This window comes from Ambystoma mexicanum, chromosome 13, assembly GCF_040938575.1.
Source record: "Ambystoma mexicanum isolate Mex_15411 chromosome 13, UKY_AmexF1_1, whole genome shotgun sequence".
Taxonomy (NCBI): Eukaryota; Metazoa; Chordata; class Amphibia; order Caudata; family Ambystomatidae; genus Ambystoma; species Ambystoma mexicanum.
The window spans coordinates 216,545,389-216,564,158 of NC_090938.1; the positions used below are offsets into that span (position 1 = coordinate 216,545,389).

At 48.0% G+C, this 18,770-nt stretch overlaps 1 long non-coding RNA gene across 1 annotated transcript in view; it reads left to right on the top strand.

Annotated features, from left to right (window-relative positions):
• LOC138520117 (uncharacterized) overlaps positions 1-15,483 on the top strand; it is a 29,028-nt gene extending 13,545 nt beyond the window's left edge. The window contains exon 4 of the long non-coding RNA XR_011282798.1: positions 15,175-15,483. This is a non-coding gene — a long non-coding RNA (uncharacterized lncRNA). The remainder of the gene's footprint in view (positions 1-15,174) is intronic.
• The last annotated feature ends 3,287 nt before the right edge of the window (positions 15,484-18,770 follow it).

An 18,770-nucleotide genomic window follows, 5' to 3' on the forward strand; every position in this document is an offset into this window, starting at 1 on the left:
GGACACAGTGAGGTACGGGCATTCTCTACTATTCAAATGCAAACCTCCAAAATGTCCACCTATACCCCTACCCCAACAACATCTGGACATTCTGCTGCAGGAAGTAGCCCTTATGTTACAGAAAGGTGCCATAGAGTTAGTCCCTGCATCGCAGAAAGGCCAAGGGGTATACTCGCGGTGTTTTGTGGTAAAAAAGCCGAACGGAAAATGGCGGCCCATTCTCGACCTACGCGACCTCAACGAGACCTTACAGTGCCAGAAATTCAAAATGCTCACGCTACAAGAAGTGATCAGATCTGTTCAAGTGGGAGATTTTTTGGCATCTCTAGATCTGCAGGACGCTTACTTCCACATCCCTATGTGTCAAAAACACAGGAAGTTTCTGAGGTTCATGGTAGGTCAGGCACACTACCAATTCGCAGTGCTCCCGTTTGGTCTCAAATCCTCTCCAAGAACGTTCACAAAATGTTTGGCGCCCGTGGCGGCCTGGCTGAGAAAGAAAGGGCATCATGTATACCCGTACCTCGACGACTGGCTTGTGAGGGGATCCTCCTCTGCCTCGACCAACGACAGCGTACAGGCTACCTTACAGCTTCTGCAACGACTGGGGTTCGCAGTGAACTTCGAAAAGTCCTCTCTAAGGCCATCAAGGAACTTAAAGTTCTTGGGAGCTCAATTCGAAACCCAGTCAGGAATAGTGAAGCCTTCCATAGACAGAATGTCAAAGATCAATCGGCTGACAAGTCAGCTATGTCTGCATGGCACACTCTCAGTGAGAAAGTATGTGGCGATCCTGGGTTCCATGGCTTCCTGCATCCATCTAGTAGCCAACTGTCGATTGTTCATGAGGCCACTTCAAGAATTCCTAGCGGACAGATGGAAGCAGTCCACGGGTCGGTGGTCGGACAGGCTAACCGTCGACGACGACGAAATCATCCAAGCCCTCCAATGGTGGAAAATCGTTCACAACCTGGACAGAGGGGTGCCTCTACAAGAACCCGATTTTCAGAATACCATCATCACGGACGCATCCCTGACGGGCTGGGGAGCACACATGGACAACCACCAAACCCAGGGCAGATGGTCTCCCACCGAATCACGCCTACATATCAATGTGCTGGAACTGAGGGCAGTGAGATGGGCCTTGAAATCATTCCTCCCGCATATCAAGGGGTCGAGAGTGAGAGTGCTGACAGACAACACGACAGCCATGTTCTACTTGATAAAACAAGGCGGCACGAGATCCAGGACCCTTTCTGTGGAGGCTCAAAAGGTATGGCATTGGGCTTTGAAACACAACATATCTATAGTGGCTCACCATCTTCCAGGAGTGAAGAACGTACAAGCGGATTCCCTGAGCAGGAGCATGGCTCAGATACACGAGTGGGAGATGGACACCATTCAGCTGCAAAGAATCTTCAAAAGGTGGGGTCACCCCTCAGTCGATCTCTTCGCAACGAAAGAAAACAAGAAATGCGAGCAGTTCGCGAGCAGATGGCCTCAGAAGGGATCCCTAGGGGAAGAGTTCTCATTTCCGTGGACAGACAAGTTCCTGTACGCCTTCCCTCCGTTTCCCCTTATACGGAGGACAATACAGTGGATTTGCAGATACAAATGCCGGGTCATTCTGGTGGCACAGTATTGGCCGCGACAACCGTGGTTTTCCGACCTACTACACCTGTCGTTGGAACAACCGATAACTTTCCAGAAAGTTCCGAATCTCCTATCCAGGGACAAAGGAACGGTGTGGCATCACAATCCGGACAGCCTCAACCTGACGGCATGGCTCCTGACTTTGCAGAATTTGGAAATTTAAGAGTCTCGTCGGATTGCCGAAAAATTCTACAGGCGGCTAGGGCTCCTTCCACTAACAAGTCATACATATGCAAGTGGCGAAGGTTCTGTATGTGGTGGCAAACACAGCACGAAATACGGCATTGGGAAGTAACTCCTGAACAAATTTTACTGTATCTTCTTCACCTGGCAGAGAGTGGGCTATCCTCGTCATCCATCAAGGTGCACCTGGCGGCCATCTCAAGGTTCACGAGAAGGAGACATTCCGCACCGTTATTCAGCGACAGACTGGTGAAACATTTCATGAGGGGTCTCTTTAGAACTTTTCCGCCTACGAAGCGGTTCCCACCATCGTGGAATCTAAATGTAGTGTTGGCGGCTTTAATGAAACCTCCTTTCGAACCAATGTCCTCTTCATCCATGCAGTTCCTGTCGTGGAAACTGGCTTTCTTAATTGCCATTACGTCAGCTAGAAGGGTGTCGGAATTACAGGCATTAGTCATCGACCCTCCATATATGAGATTCTTTAAAGATAAGGTGATACTATCAACTAATCCTACTTTCATCCCTAAAGTACCGACGGTCTATCACAAGCACTCGACCATTGCTCTCCCTACTTTCTTTGCGACCCCGTCGTCGACGGCAGAAAAGGCTCTTCATACGCCCGATGTGAAAAGAGCGTTGAAGTTTTATCTGCAAAGAACACGAGAACTCAGAACTACCAGACAGCTGTTCATCGCATATGGTCCGTCGACGAAAGGAAGGGCAATTTCCAAGCAAGGACTGGCTCGATGGGTCTCGTCGGCAATTGCTTTTAGTCACTCCAAGGCCGGGAGACCCCTACAAGGGCACCCTAGGGCCCATTCCACGAGATCAACAGCCTCCTCCGCGGCATTATGGGCAGGAATTCCTCTGACAGACATCTGCCAGGCGGCGGCGTGGTCAGTCCCACACACGTTCACACGCCATTACTGCCTGGAAAGGCAGCATGCGGATGAAGTACAGATGGGGAGGGCGGTGCTGCGCCATCTTTTTCAATGAGGTAAGCCAAATGGCGAGACTGTTGTCTTTTACCTTGCCGATGTTTGGTTTTCTCCTTGATGTGTCGCCTTTATATATATATATATGGATATATGTAGATATATATATATATATATATATATATATATATATATATATATATATATATATAGACATATTTATGTATGTATTATGAATATGTTTATATCAGAAAATATGTTACTGCTTACGTGCATATATATATATATATATATATATATTTGGAATGGGAGTGGTTTGTTTTGTAATGTATGTTGCATTGCATTCTCACCTCCTTCTTCTAGGATACTGCTATACAATCTATTCTAAGCATGCGAATCCATGAAAGATCCAATGCTGGAGAAGTGAGTAGTTTCTTACCTGTAACTCCATTTCTCCAGCATTGGTATCTTTCATGGATTCACATGCGCCCACCAGCCTCCCCGAAATGCAATGTGCAGGATATGTGCATAAGCAAGTTCCCCCCTTTCTACTTTGGAGGGGCCGAAATCTGACGGGACCCGCGGGGGCGGGGCTTTTATACCATTACGTCCAACGGGGCTTGCGTAGACGGCCCCGGAGAGGACGTAGATGTGGATAGGACACACAAGTGTCGGAAGTTTTTTCCTATAGGAAACGACTATATATGTGTACCGAGGGTTCCCAGTCTGACGACGGGGAATATTCTAAGCATGTGAATCCATGAAAGATACCAATGCTGGAGAAATGGAGTTACAGGTAAGAAACTACTCCCTTGCTTGCACGACTGCCATCTAGTGGAGCAATGTATGCTTTTTTTAATGAAATTAAAGACAGCGTAAACAGTACGCAGTAGGAAATGAAATGCTCCATAAGGGCTAGAATTACATGTGTAAAAAGGCACGATACGCACCTTATCTGTAGGGCTGCATATGAGATTCTGAAGCTCTTCTGACGGGAGATAGGGGCATGTGCATTTGCTTCCCTTTTACCTCCTCATGGGGCGATGTGATGATGCTTAGAGGGCTGCGTGCGCATGCTGCACAATGATAAGGGCAAGCAGTGCACTCAGTTGTTCTTCAACGTGGTGCACAACTTTGAAAGTTTACTCTTTACTAGACCATTGATCCATTCTACAAACCTGTTGGCGGTAAATTGTACACATCCGATGCTTGATGCCCAGTAACACTGTTATTTCCTTAAACAGCTCACTGAAGAAGTGGGTGCCATTGTCCAATCTTACTACATCGCCCACTCCCCATCAAGGGAAAACCTCTCTGACCAAAAAGTTGGCAGCACATTTAGCATCTGGATGTGCACAAGGACCTGTCTCAACCCATCGGGAGAAGGGACACACAATGACAATCATGTAATGACACCCATTACACCTCTCCCCCATATCTGCGTAGTCGATAAGTAACTCGCAGAAAGACCAAGTCGGGTGGGGTAGGGTACCTTGGATAGTTATTAGGGTGTGGCCAGTACTGTAAGTTTGACATATAGCGCAATTAATCACCATTTTAGTCAGTGTCTTTTATAGATTGGGGACAAGCCAGTCCTCCTGTAAATCTGCAGCAATATGTGGTTTTGACACGTGAAATGGGTGGTGCAGCTGGTCAACACAAGCAGAACCTCATTTGGCACAACCGCTTTGCCTGTTTCATGCCGCCATAATAAGTCTCTAGGGGACTGTTTACATCCCCTTCTCTGCCGCAGGTCCTTCTCCTCCTGTGGGGCACAGCCCTGTAATTCAATGATCTTTGTAATTGGTAATGAGTTTTAGGATTCAGGCAATTGTGCTTGTCTCTGTGCTATCAGTGGATATTCAGAAACACTGGGCACAGGGAAATATGCTGCTTGTTTGGGCGCTGCATCTGCAGTGGCTTAACTTAGTGGAACCTCGTCTCTGTCTTTGGTATGGGCGGTGCATTTCACCACCGCCACCACAGAGGGCTGGGAAAGCGATTCGATAACTTTGTCTAATAATGCTGCATGTTGTACTGGGGACCCGTCCGCCCTCATGAACCCCTTCCTCTTCCACTGTGCAAGCCCTGAATGCACCATTGTGGTAACATAGGCTGAGTCAGAGTAAATAGTTACACTGCACCCCTGGAATGCTAGAAGTGCTTCAATGAGCCTTATGTGTTCTGTTGCTTGAGCTGAATAGTGTAGGGGCAGTCTTTTTTGCACCATCACCTCATACTCTCCATCCACTAGGCGGACAACTGCTGCACCCATACTCCTTAGGCATGTCACCTGGCCAATAGTTGCTGACCCATCAACGAAAAGACCCCCACCCCCTCCTTCAAGTGGGCTCTCTTTTGCTTTGGGCATAATCTTATTCCTCTCCCTCAATAGTCACACCATGTTTTGTAAAGTATTCTTCGGTACACAGTTCTGTGAAGAACGTAGCAGGGTTTGTTGTCTGGTATCGCACTTTGTGGGTGTTTGGGCTGGAGAAGATGACCTATGCGCATGACCGCTACATGGTCAGAGTTGATTTAGATCACTCAAGAATGGCAAATACTGCATACTCCACGTACAGTGTTATGGAACACTCCATGACAATTGTGGAGCTTTTCTCTATTGCAAATGCAGAAGCCGCGAGGACCTGTTCGCCAGGGAACTGGCCTTGAATTACTCAATTTAGCATTCCACTGTAATAAGCCAATAGCTTGTGGCCCATAGTGCTTTTCTGCGTGAACACTGCAGTCATCATTTGACCATTCAAATGGGAAAACAAATAGAATTCTTGAGTGTAGTCGTGGGCTTCTAGAACTGGTAGCAATGAACTATTTCAGCTCATCAAAGCTGGTAAGCATGTGCTCTGTCCAGACAATTTTGTTATTCTTTTTCGCCTCCTTGAGACCTAGTAACTGGGGACTGGTATAAGCTGCGTAGTCTATGATCCACGGCCAGCAGTATTTACACAACCCTAGGAACTTCTGCATTTCCTTGACAGTTTTCAGCTGGGGGAAGGGGGGGCACTGCACAACGATGCAGTGCCTTCTGGTATTCGTTTCTTCCCGTGGACAGATATCAATTGTCCCAAGTAGAGAACTTCTTGGAGACGATATTTTAACTTTGCTTTGTCTACCTTGTACCCTTTTGTATGCTAACTGCTGCAGCAGAGTGACAGTCCCTTCGGCACTGTTGTTCGTTGTCACTGCTCACTAACAGATCGTCCACACATATTGGATGATAGTACTGGGCACATGGATGTTTCCCAAATCAGCATGTAATATTCAATTTAAGATACTAGGGGATTCAGTTTTCTTGTGTCAATCTTGTGTGTTCGAACCACCTTCCGCCATGTGTAAACACAGTGAGGTATTGTTAGTCTGTATGCAAATGTATGGAAAATAAGGCATTCTTCAAATTCACCACAGTAAAATGTGTTGCTTGTTTAGAGATGCTACACAAAATGGTTGCGGTGGTAGGAACTACAGGAAATTCTGCTTGTACAATATCATTCCAGGGGCGGAGATCCTGGATCGTTCTCCAACTTCCCCTTTTGCCTTTTTTATCAGGTAGGAGGTGGAGGGTACAATAATCCTTTGGTTTAGGAGTGCGGAAATGGTGTCTTGTATCCTCTCCTCTGGTTCTTTGGACAATAGAAATTGGTTTGCTTGTTTAACAAACAAAGCTCATGCACAATGCAATTATAATAGATTAATGTAGGGGGTCTATACCCCATTCTTGAACAATACAGATCATACTGTTAATAATGGCTTCATGAGACTCAAAAAAATACTAGGTGCCTCGTCGAGTCACTGCTTGATATTTGGACCACACTATAATATCGGAGGATAAAATGCTTATTTTGAGACTCATCTTAATCATGTATATTGTGAGAAATTGACAATGATTAATGAGCCACTGTTGGAATAATATTTGTGTTGAACTTGCAAGAGAATATTTATCTTGACATACATGTGCTTTTCAATTCATTCTCTTATATTTTCTATATATTTTTTTCTCCCTCATATGCCCAACCCTTAACCCCTCCTTTCTGTCTTTACACATTACACTATGTGTGTATATGAATGTTGTATATATGAAGTGAATATGAGATATGCCCTGATTTTAAAAAAGCTCTTGAGGAGCTGAAACTCGTGTAATCAACAAGGGCCCTCCTTCGGGAGATTGGTGATCAAAACAAAAATCTTTTGTGAACCATAAAATTCAAACTTAAACGTGTGTGGTGCAGTTCATGTGTGAAAACAATTATATGTGCTTAATCCTCAGAGGTGGGGTAGTGTTTCCTCCGAAAACATTTTTTGCAGACACGCAACAACCACAGACCACTCATTTAAGAGGTCACAAGGCCGAAGAAGTTGACCACCTGAAAACGACCCTCATCAATCTTCCTTCTAAGGTTTCCCATCTTAAGGGTACTGCAATGATGGGGTTTGTTTGGTATGGGGGCGGTGCTGTGGTGGGCGAGGGCACATATGTTGGGTTAGTTTATCCTGTAGCCGGGAGGGTGGCGAGCTGATAAACCCCCGCCCCCTTTGGGCGAGGGTGACTGTAGTTAAAGCAATTGCATCTGAAGAAACAATCGGGCTGGGCTGCTGTTACACTGGGACTTACACTCATTGTTGTCCTCTGTCCTCGACCATTTTCCATCACTCTAAAATCTTTTTCCTCCTTTTAAGTTTTTTATCTCTGCATTTTGCAGCTAGAAATGTGTGAATGTTTTCCAATATCCCTCCGTTGTTCGTACCCTGCTCTGGCCATCGGTGGGACATTCCCCCTTGCACCTCTGCCACCCACTGCTTGTGATATTTATCAATCTTCTCTTTATATAATGGCAATTCACCACACATATACTCCCAACAGAGTAACTATACCCCCATGTCGACAGTCCATATATTCCCAAAATATTCGGTCATATAGCAGATACTTTGTTTATAAAGGTCCTACCAGTCTGTCGTTCCCGTTCCCTAGCACCCCCTGCCCACACTCGCTACTCGCGCACACACACTCGCCTCGCTCCCACACTACCTTTTCTGCAGGCCCTCCCTGGGCCTTTGCTTGCTACACAATAAAAATGTATTAAACTAAAACAACAAACAAAACAATAAACTAAAACAACAACCACTACGTCATCTCATTCCTCCACCCGAAATATATTGGGCAGAGGAATCTGATTTCTCTAATTATACGGAGCCCCTACTTCTGTTTTCTTTTTTCACAGTTAAAAATATGGTGCCACCTTCTTCCCTAGGTCAGAAAGGATCGCACTCCTCGATTTCTCTTCTTGTATACTTATACAAATAATAACCGCCACATGGCCTTCACACACTATCCAATTAGAATATAGACCAATCTACCATACATTTGAGGGGATTGTGTCCTCCGACGTATTCCACATCTATGACAGTAATGACCACAGCTGTGCTGCTTCAGGAAACTTTTTCGGCCTTGGCGTCCAGATGTTATATATAGGACGCATGGCGCCCAAAGCCTCAGTTCCGTTTTTTCGGGGAGCGTGTTAGCTTCGGAATCTGCGCGCTTGGTTCTTCTCCTTCGATTGTGAGTTTGTGAGAATGACTTCTTCTTCTAACCCGAAGTCGGGCTTTAAGAAGTGTCGTGACTGCGGTTTCAAAATGTCCATCACAGACCCGCACGACATCTGTCTCTGGTGCCTCGGCAAAAGCCACGCCACCGACGACTGCAATGACTGCCAGTCCCTGACCTCGAAGGCCTTGCGGGAGGGGAAGAAGAAATTAACGGTAGGTAGGGTGTCTAAAACCTGTTAGTTGAAATTTGGAGGGCTTTCAACCGACGACTCGAGGGGCAACTCTCCACGTCGGCATAAATCCAGGGGGTCTCGGATTGGTTCCTGCCATTCCTCTGCCTCTTCTAGGCATTCTAGGAAGCTCCGTCAGCGGTCACCTTTCCTGTCCTCCTCGGAGGACTCCACCAGAAGGCGGTTGACTTGTCCCACCAAGTCTTCGTCGCAGGCCGAATGGGACGCGTTTCGCCAGCAGATGGCGTTTTTCGAATTGCAGGGCACTGTTCTTTCCACGCCTTCGGGAGAAGCCGGCAAGGAAGGAGCTAGGGCCACCACTCGCACGCCTTCGGGCTCGGGCAGTCGCCATGATCATCGGGAACCGTCGAGGTCCTGATCGGACAAGGTTGATCGCCATAGCCGTGCCAGGTCCAGGTCCTTGACGCCATTGAGACCGTCGGCGCTTGTGAGGCATTCCAAGAAGATGTCGACGGCATCAGCGCTGAGGCAGTCGAAGGACACTCTCAGGGCTCCGGCCTCGAAGAAGTTGTCGAAGTCATCAGCACCTCAGTCGACGTCGACACAGACTCCATCGGCACCCTCTACGCCTTTTGTGGAGGATTTACCGGAGGTGCCCCGAAGGGCTGTGGAAACTCAGAGTACGGCTCTCAGGAAGTCCGTGAGGCCTGTTTTTGAGCCCTTCTCTGTTCCCCCACCCAGAGTGGATTTATTCCGACCTTTGGAGTATATTTCATAGGTGGAAGAAGGGTCTGATGAGATGGTTGTGCCTCCTGAGGTTCCTGATGACCTGTTGTCTGGTCAAATGGAAGTCCTACGTCAATCCTTACATGACACGAGTGGTCTTGACACCTCTCTAGAGGTAGAGTTTTGCAAGCCTGAGCCTGGTACACATGCCGACTCCTCATATAGGCATCTAATGTCAAGGGTGACTGAGTACTTGGGGTGGTCTGCTCCACCTGTTGATTTTCTGCAGGATGATCTGAGTTATCCTGGATCAAGGTCCACCCACTGACCCTGTGTTGCCCTTTCATATGGCTTTGCATAGAAGGGTGGCAGCGGCTTAGACTGCTCTGGAGAGTCTCCTGGCAGTGAATAAGTTGCTTCCGAAAAAAATACCGTCCAGCCAGATGTGACGTCCTGCTACTTGTCAACGCACCCTACTCCGGAGAGTTTGGTGGTGCAGGCGGCTATGGCCCCAGCAAAGCAGGCTGCGTACCCTACAATCCCTCCTGATAGGGATGATAAGTGCTTTGATTGTTGGGCAAAGAAGGTTTTTTTCTTCTGGGGGTATGGCTTTGAAAGCGGCCAACTCCATTTGTGCCTTGGCAAGATTCACTCACACTCTGGAATTGTGCATTGTTGGCGGCTGAGCATATTCCCGAAGGGGAGGAACGGGATGGTTTTCTAGCCCTAGTGCAGGATGTCAAGGATGCCATGTGTGAAGCTGTTCAGTCGGGTTTGGACATGGCAGACTGTGTCAGTCGGTCCATGGCTGCGAGCACCCTGATAGGCAGGTTTGCGTGGTTGCGGAAGTCGGGGTTTGCCCCTGATGTGCAATCACGGCTTCTCAACATGCCCTTTGATGGTGAGCATCTGTTTGGCAGTAAAGCTGACGAGAGCCTTGAGAGGTTGCAGACCTCAAAAGCTGCTCCAAAGTCTTTGGGCGCTGCAGTACGTCAACCTCTGCCTTTTCGTCCTAGGAGAGCAATGGAGGGGAGGTTCCTTTCGGTACTATTCATTTGGTAGATCGAGAGGAGCTGCCAATCAAAGGAGCCAACGTAGGAGTACCAGAGGTGGAAAGCGGGGTACTCGAGGTGCCAAAGCCACTCGGGCAGTTGCCTCTTTGCCCCTTAGGTCTGCTCAGTCATGAGGCCCTGTCCCATGGTTCGCCGGTTGGGAGCAGACTTGTGCAGCATCTTGGAGAATGGCGTGCCATTACTTCAGATGTGTGGGTTCTGGAGATCATAGCCCACGTCTATCGTCTTCCTTTTCGGCAGAGGCCTCACCACAATCCACCGGGGAAGCTCTTTGAAGCGTCCAGATCCGCTCCTTGCACAGGAAATCCTGTCCCTGCTGGAGAAAGGCGCCATAGAACGGGTACCTGTCGCGGATGGTATTCCCCTTATTTTTTTATCCCAAAAAAAAGACGGGGGATTGAGACCCATCATGGACTTGCGCTGGCTGAACAAGCTCCTCAGGAAGGACAAATTCAAGATGGTAACTCTTTCTCAAGTCCTCCAGGCCCTTCAACTTCAGGATTGGTTGGTGTCTCTAGACCTCAAGGGTGCTTACTTTCATGTGCCGATTCATCCAATGCACAGGAAGTACCTGAGGTTCGCGGTTGGCGACTCGCATTTTCAGTTTCGGGTCTTGCCGTTCGGATTGACCTCCGCCCCGAGGGTCTTCACCAAGCTGATGGTGGTGGTGGCAGCGTATCTCAGGAAAAGGGGGGATTCACTTCTACCCCTACTTGGATGATTGGTTGATAAGGGCGTGCTCTCCTGAGCAAGCCCTGGATAATCTGTCCGTCACCTGCCACTCCCTTCACAAGCTGGGCTTCTCCCTATTTGACACCTACCCAGCGGCTCCAGTACATCGGAGCAGTGCTCGACACAGGCTGTGTTCACCTCCCCAGGTGAGGTTTCATCACATTCTGCAAATGCTGGACAAATTTCAACGTGCCCTTAGTCTCCCGGCATTCGAGTTCTTAAGGTTGCTCGGCCTCATGGCATCCTGCATTTTCCTGTACCAGAGGCCAGGCTGCGGATGAGATCTCTGCAGTGGGCTTTCAAGATGCAGTGGTCACAGTTCTCCGGCAGGATGTTGGATCCCATTCAGGTTCCGCCCTCGATCGCCTAGGATCTTCTGTGGTGGGCCGTCGAAGGCAATCTGATGATGGGTGCTCCATTTTGGCAACCGTGGCCGGAGGTGACGATCGTGACTGACGCATCCCTCACGGGTTGGGGAGCTCATGCCAACGAGCTGACAGCCAGCGGCTTTTGGTCTCTGTCGGAGTCCAGACTCCACATCAATCTGTTAGAGCTGCGATCTATCAGGCTAGCCCTGAAGGCTTTTCTGCCGTCTGTGCGGGGGAAGAATGTCCTGATTATGACGGACAATACAGTGGCCATGTACTACCTCAACAAGAAGCGGGGGCAGCGTCACTCCCGTTGTACAGTGAGGGGATGCAACACTGGTTCTGGGCCATCCAGCAGGAGATTTCGATCTCGGCAGTTCATCTGGCCGGAGACGAAAACGTGGTGGCGGGCGCTCTAAGCAGGCCGAGAACGGTCTCTTACGAGTGGGAGCTGTCTCAGGAAGTTCTGTTGGAGATCTGCGCTCTTTGGGGAACCCCACAAGTGGTTCTCCATCCAGAGGTCAAGTCTCTTAGCCTTCATGCTTGGTATCTGAAAGGTTGAGGTATAAGGATTGGGACCTCCCCGAAGACGTGATGAAGGTACGGGAACCACGGATGCACAGAGGCAATCGTACCGAGAGAAAGGAACATCTTTGAATCCTTAAGAATCTACACACAAGAAAAACAGAAGAAAAAAGGGATAAAGAACAAAAGGAAGACAAATAGAGAGCCGATGAGAGAGAAAATTGAATACCAATCAATACTTAATCAGAAATATGAAAAACATGACAAGGAATCTCCCCTGAGGAACCGTGGCTAAAGTCATGGGGAAACACGTGTTGGGAGACAATCTGGGAGACAAAGTTTATTGATTGAAACTTGAAGTGCATTGAGTATCCAGAACCTATACTGAATAAACAAATTGGAATTAACATAACCAAGTGATTGAGTAATTCTTCCCAAGGAGCGCACTAAAGGGTACCAACTTTATTTTTTGGAACGTGATGAAGGTGTTGCTTTCGGCCAGAAAGCCGGCAACCAAATCCCTGTACCATTGCCCTGGAGAAAGTTTTGCGACTGGTTCTGGGTACAGAATGTGGATCGTTTCCAATGTTTCATTCCTTTTGCTTTTGTCTTTTTTGCTTTCCTTGGCCCCGAAGGGCCTACAAGTAGGTACCATTAAGGGTTACCTGGCGGCGCTGTCCATATTTAAGGGCTCGTCTGAGGAATGTTCTTATTTTAAGAACCCTTTGATTTCGCAGTTTCTAAAAGCGCTAACTAATGTGTTTCCACCGTCGCCTTTCCAGGTGCCGGGATGGGATTTTAATTTGGTTTTAAAGTTCCTAATGGGAGCTCCATTTGAGCCTTTACATTCTTGTCTGTTGAGACTATTGTCCTTTAAAACTGTATTTTTAGTTGCGGTTACTTCCGCACGCAGAGTGAGTGAGTTGCAGGCACTTTCCGCCAAGCCACCCTTCACTGTGTTCCAGAAGGACAGGGTTGTCCTTAGGGTACGGCCTTCTTTTCTTCCAAAAATTGTCGGAATTCCACTTGAGCCAGAAGGTAATTCTTCCGTCGTTTTATCCTCTTCCACATCATGACAAGGAAGAGGAGAGGCTCCATAGGTTGGATCCTAGGAGAGCTTTGAGTTTCTGTCTCTAACGAATGTCCCGGGTCAGAGTGGACGATCAGCTCTTTGTTGGTTATGCTGGAAGGCGTTTCGGTCAGCCTGTTTCCAAGCAGACCTTGTCCAGATGGATCATTTTGACGATCTCTGAGTGCTACCGTTTGGCGGGAAAGGACCCTCCAGTAGGCTTACAAGCTCACTCTACTATGGGTGTGGCTGCCTCCACTGACCTACAGAGGGGTGTTAGCAGCCACATGGGCCTCTGTCCATACCTTTGTGAGACACTATTCCTTGGACTCCATCCATGGATTTGGCCTTTGGTAAGGCAGTCCTGTATTCAGCAATTTGATTGGGCATTCTAAATATCTAAAGTTGTTCATTATTTTCACACCTCCATACGTTGGTACTGCTTTGGGAGTCTGTCATAGATGTGGAATACATCGGAGGACACAATCCCCTCGAAGAACAAGTTACTTATCTTACTGAAAACGTTCTTTCAATGGGATGTTCCTCTGACATATTCCACATCGAACCCTCCCAGCCTGCCCCTCTACAGAATTTCTTATGCGATTGCAGCTTACGTTTCCGCAAGGCTTTCTGCAGTCATACTGGCAGGAGATTGGTGCCACACGTTCTGGGGGAAAAAACGGAGGCTACGTGCGTCCTATATATAACATCCGGTGTCGTCGACCCTCGACAGAGGGCCTCGAGGGACTGCGAATAGACGCAGGAAGCCTACACCAAAAAGTTTTCTGAAACAGCACAGCTGTGGTCATTACTGTCATAGATGTGGAATACGTCGGAGGAACATCCATAGAAAGAACGTTACCATGTAAGATGTTACCAGGTAAGATGTATTCTTCTTGCTCCCCCCTCTTCTTCACACACACAAATCCACAAACCGTTGTCCCCGTTCCCTCACTCCTCAATTGGCTTCAACCCCTGTTATTGCCTGCACGAGATGCACTTACATCTGCATGTTCCCCGGAGCTCCTCCGTCACTGGGTCCCAATAACGCCATGCACCTTCGTAGGAGCTGCGCCCCGCTGCAAAGAGCAGACAGGAAATCTGTGAAAACTGCTCCTGTACATCACTATGGGTTGCGCGTTTGTGACTGGTCACTGAAGGTGGGCACACCCCTCCAGATGTGCAGTCTTGAAGCCTCCGGATTTGCTGAAAATCTGGGATCACGTCAGGGTCACCAAAAATGTAGAGAAGCCCTTCAATGCTCGCACCAGAAAAAACAACCCTCTAAGGAGAAAGGCCCAGCACACCTCTTGCAAGGAGGACAAGGTTTATTCTCATGAAAATGACTAATATGCGCTAGAAAAAAACTCTGCTGTCACGTAGCGCTGTGACGAGATAGGCATGAGTAGTACTATTTAAAGGTAAAAGTATCACAACTGACGTACATCACATAGGTTACAAATCTAAGTAGCTGGTTGGTTTGACCCTATACATAGGTGGCCATCTCCATATGGGATGCCAGGTCATTGGTCCCTGCTTCTTCTATCTATCTTCGTCCACGTGAGGTTCTTCGTTGTACGTCAGCTAGCGCAAAGCTCCTAATTGCCACTTACTAACTCAATTCAGTACATCTCCTATCTGTGGCCTAATTTGTACCTGGTACTGCAGACATGGGGGGGCGGTAGAGGCTACTTTCGAGGTCCTGATAACTTGGGACCTCAACTCGATCCCAGTGGCATCAATGCCGTTCCAGTTCTTCCCACCCCTGGCTTAAATGTGTTACTTTCCCTCCCTGGCACCTCGCAGCACAAATCACAGGGGTCCAGGATATTCTGCTGTGATCTTCCTGATAAATTGGCGATCTAACAGTTTTATAGTTGGTGGTCTGGGGCTGGCTGGTACCCTGGAATGCTGGGGTCTTGGGATGGGAGCATCTGGGCATTATAACTTAGGGTTTGGACTGGTGAAGGTCGGAGGCTTGTGCCCTCCTTCTCGTGGGATAACTTCTTGCAGGGAGCTGGGACAATCACCCCTGCTTCCCAACAAAACTAATCTGGGAGCAGCGAGCAAAAGCGTTAACAATGCCACAACATGACATTTTGTAGACTTTTCAAACCCTCATCACTTCACTTTTCTGTTTTCTTCATTTTGTAGGCGTTTCTTCTGCATGGCATGAAACTCCAGTCCACATTGTAAGGAACGCTTTTACATTGGAAACTATGCCGGAAACACACTAGAAGTAACATGTTTGGTGGTTTAATTATTGCATTTAAGATTCATGAACTTTGATGAGCATTTACGGCGCCAGGGTTTGAAGATCCAGGCCCGGCTGCTTCCGTCGCTGCAATTAAGGATGTGCAGGAGCCAGGCGGAGGCTGAATGTGTGCGGACCAGCGACTGTATTGCCGATCAAGACATGATGCACTCTCAAACAAAGACATATTAAAATTTGGATGGAATAAAAACTGCCCAGTACCATAACCATATATTAAAGTTCATTTTAAAATCCTTCATCTGTCTCTTCCATGTTTTCCTCTGGATTGTTACATATGCCAAGTGCCAGAGAATAGTGCAAGAAAAAGATGTTTATAATGCAGAAACATGGAATGTTCATTTTTGTGCCCAGTCTGCCATTCCTGTTATATGTATTTTGTACCCCACACTTCGAGTGGATTGTGTACTCCCACATATTCCTCATCTTGTGATATTCGATTTCGCCAGCTTCGCTGCTTCGGAAAAAGATTTTCGCCAGAGGGCTCTGTGCATGAGGTTGTGGCGTCGATGTCCCTCGACGGGCTCCGTACCGTGTCGACGTCACCATCAGTATAAATAACTCGTGCCGCGCCCGTTGGCTTCAGTTCCGTTTTTCCGATTGCTTCGCTCCGAACGGCACGCTTCGAAATTTTCTTCATAAAATGTCTTCATCTACTCCTAAACCCAAAACTGGGTTAATAAAATTTATTGACTGCGGTTCGAAGATGTCGATAACAGATTCTCACCGCAATTTGTCTTTGGTGCCTAGGTTCAGATAATCGAAGCAGCGACTGTGGCTCCTGTCAGTCGATGACAGAGAAGGCCCTTAGTGAGAGTAAAGGTAAACTGGCGGTGGGGCGGGAAGCTTCGAAGGCCTCTTCGAAGGCCTCGTTGAAAAGACATAAAAAATCGTCTGATTCGAAAGAATCGGAGCGTCACAAAAAGCACTCTAAAAAGATCCCGATCTCCTAGTAGATCGAGGCACTCTTCATCTTCCTCTTCTAAAAGAGTTAAAAGGAGACATGGAGCTCCCTCATCATCATCCGATACATCGACCAAATTGGTACGATGCCCAACTAATTCGGACTACCAAAGAAAATGGGAAGATTTTAGAAGAAAGATGATGGAGGTCTTTGATAATGCGGCTTCAACCCACCCTCCCCCCAGGGTTGCTCCATCGGATGACGCAGGGAAGTCAGGAACTACTGCGGCAAAACCCAGTAGTATGGGTGAAACTCGTAAGACTCGAGTCGACGTCAAGTCGTCGAGGAATCCTCGAAAGTCGAGTGTTTCCCCGACACCGCATAAAAAAGTCACCGAAAACATCTGCGACTTCGTCAACGTCATCGGCGCCGACAGCTTCGACATCGAAGCCTAAAGCGTCAACGCCTTTTGTCGAAGACTCCATCGGTGTCGTCGAAGATTCCCCCGATATCTTCGAAGGATCCTTCCATTCCCTCGACGAAAACTCATGAACAAGACAGGAGATTTACTCCATTACCAAAATCAGAGGGTTAGAGCCTCACCCACCTTTGATCAGGATGACATGACGGACATTCTAGATCGGGGCCCCCAGAAGGATCCAGTTCTCCCCTTCCATAGGGCACTTGAGAGAACAATAGAAAAGAACTGGGAAGCTCCTGACAACATTGCTGCAGTAAACAGTAATTTTCCTAAGAATTATAGAACTTCTACTTCTGATCCTGAGTATTTGAACAGGCATCCCACTCCAGAAAGTCTGGTTATTCAGGCTGCGACTGCTTCAAAACAGACTGCATATCCAACTATCCCTCCGCATAGAGAAGATAAGAAGGCAGATGCTTGGGCCCATAAAGTTTTTACTTCGGGTAGCATGGCTTTAAAGTCAACTAACGTCACCTGTACCCTGGCCAGGTTCACACATACCCTGTGGGACTGCATTTCGGCGGCAGCTGATCATATTCCGGAAGGTGAGGAAAGGGAAGGCTTCCTGAATATTGTCAAAGATGGGAAGGGGACCATGGGGGAATGTCTCCAGTCTGGACTGGACACTGCTGAAAGTATCAACAGGTCCATGGCTACACATGCAGTGCTACGCAGATTTGCGTGGTTGAGAAAGTCAGTGTTTGCACCAGATGTGCAGGCCGGACTTCTCAACATCCCTTTTGATGGCTTGAGACTGTTTGCTAGTAAGACTGATGAAAGCCTAGAAAGACTACAGACCTCAAAAGCGGCAGCTAATTCTCTTGGCGCCTCTATGCGTCAGCCTCAGAAACCTTATTCGGGCTCATCTTCCTGGAGGCGTCGTCCTTTTCGGTACTACTCCTCTTTTGGTAGAGTAAGAGGGCAGGCCTTTCAAAGAGGCAAAAGAAATGTCACTTGTGGTGGACGAGGAAAGACTGCAAAGCCATCCTCGAACGGCATCTTTGCCCTCAGCCGCTCCTGCAGCCGCCTCCAAATCACTGAGGCCTTATCGCACAAAACCCCAGTGGGAGGCAGAATCTCTCAGCATCTGAAAGAATGGCGGGGCATTAATTCAGATGCTTGGACATTGCAAACAGTAGCTCAAGGTTACTGCCTTCCCTTCCTAAAAAGGCCTCCGGATCATCCACCGGGAACCAACTCTGCCAAAATTCTAGACCCGCTCCTGTTGCAGGAAATTTTAACCCTGCTAGAGAAAGGTGCAATAGAACATGTACCTGTAGCGGAAAGTAACAAGGGTTGGTACTTCCCTTATTTTCTCATCCCAAAGGACGATGGAGGATTGAGACCCATCTTGGATTTAAGAAACTTGAAAAAGTTCCTCAGGAAGGACAAGTTCAAGATAGTAACCCTTTCTCAGATCCTTCAGGCTCTCCAACTCCAAGACTGGTTGGTATCAGTGGACCTTCAGGATGTTTACATTCATGTGCCAATCCATCACAAGCACAGAAAGTACCTGATGTTCGCAGTTGGCGGTACTCACTATCAGTTTCGAGTTCTGCCATTCGGGCTGACCTTTGCCCCGAGTTCTGCCATTCGGGCTGACCTTTGCTTGCTTTTCACCAAGCTGATGGCGGTGGTGGCAGCTAGTCTCAGGAGAGGGGGGGATTCACGTCTACACCTACCTGGACGATTTATTAATCAGAGCATGTTCTCACGAACAAGCTCAAAAACATCTGTCCATCACCTGTCACTTCCTTCACAAACTGGGCTTCTCCCTCAATTTCAAGAAGTCCCACATGATACCATCCCCAAAACTCCAGTTTATCGGAGCAGTCTTGGACACTTCCTCTGGCAAAGCCTCGCCTCCCGGGATGAGAGCTCTCCACATTCTGCAGATGGTAACAAAATTCCAGAATGCCCAGCATCTGCCGGCCTTTGATTTTCTGAGGTTGCTCGGCCTCATGGCATCCTGCATCTTTCTGGTGCCAGAGGCCAGATTGAGAATGAGATCCCTTCAGTGGGCCCTCAGAACTCAGTGGTCCCAGTTCTCTGGGAGTATGTCGGATCTTCTGCAAGTCCCGAGCGCAGTTGCT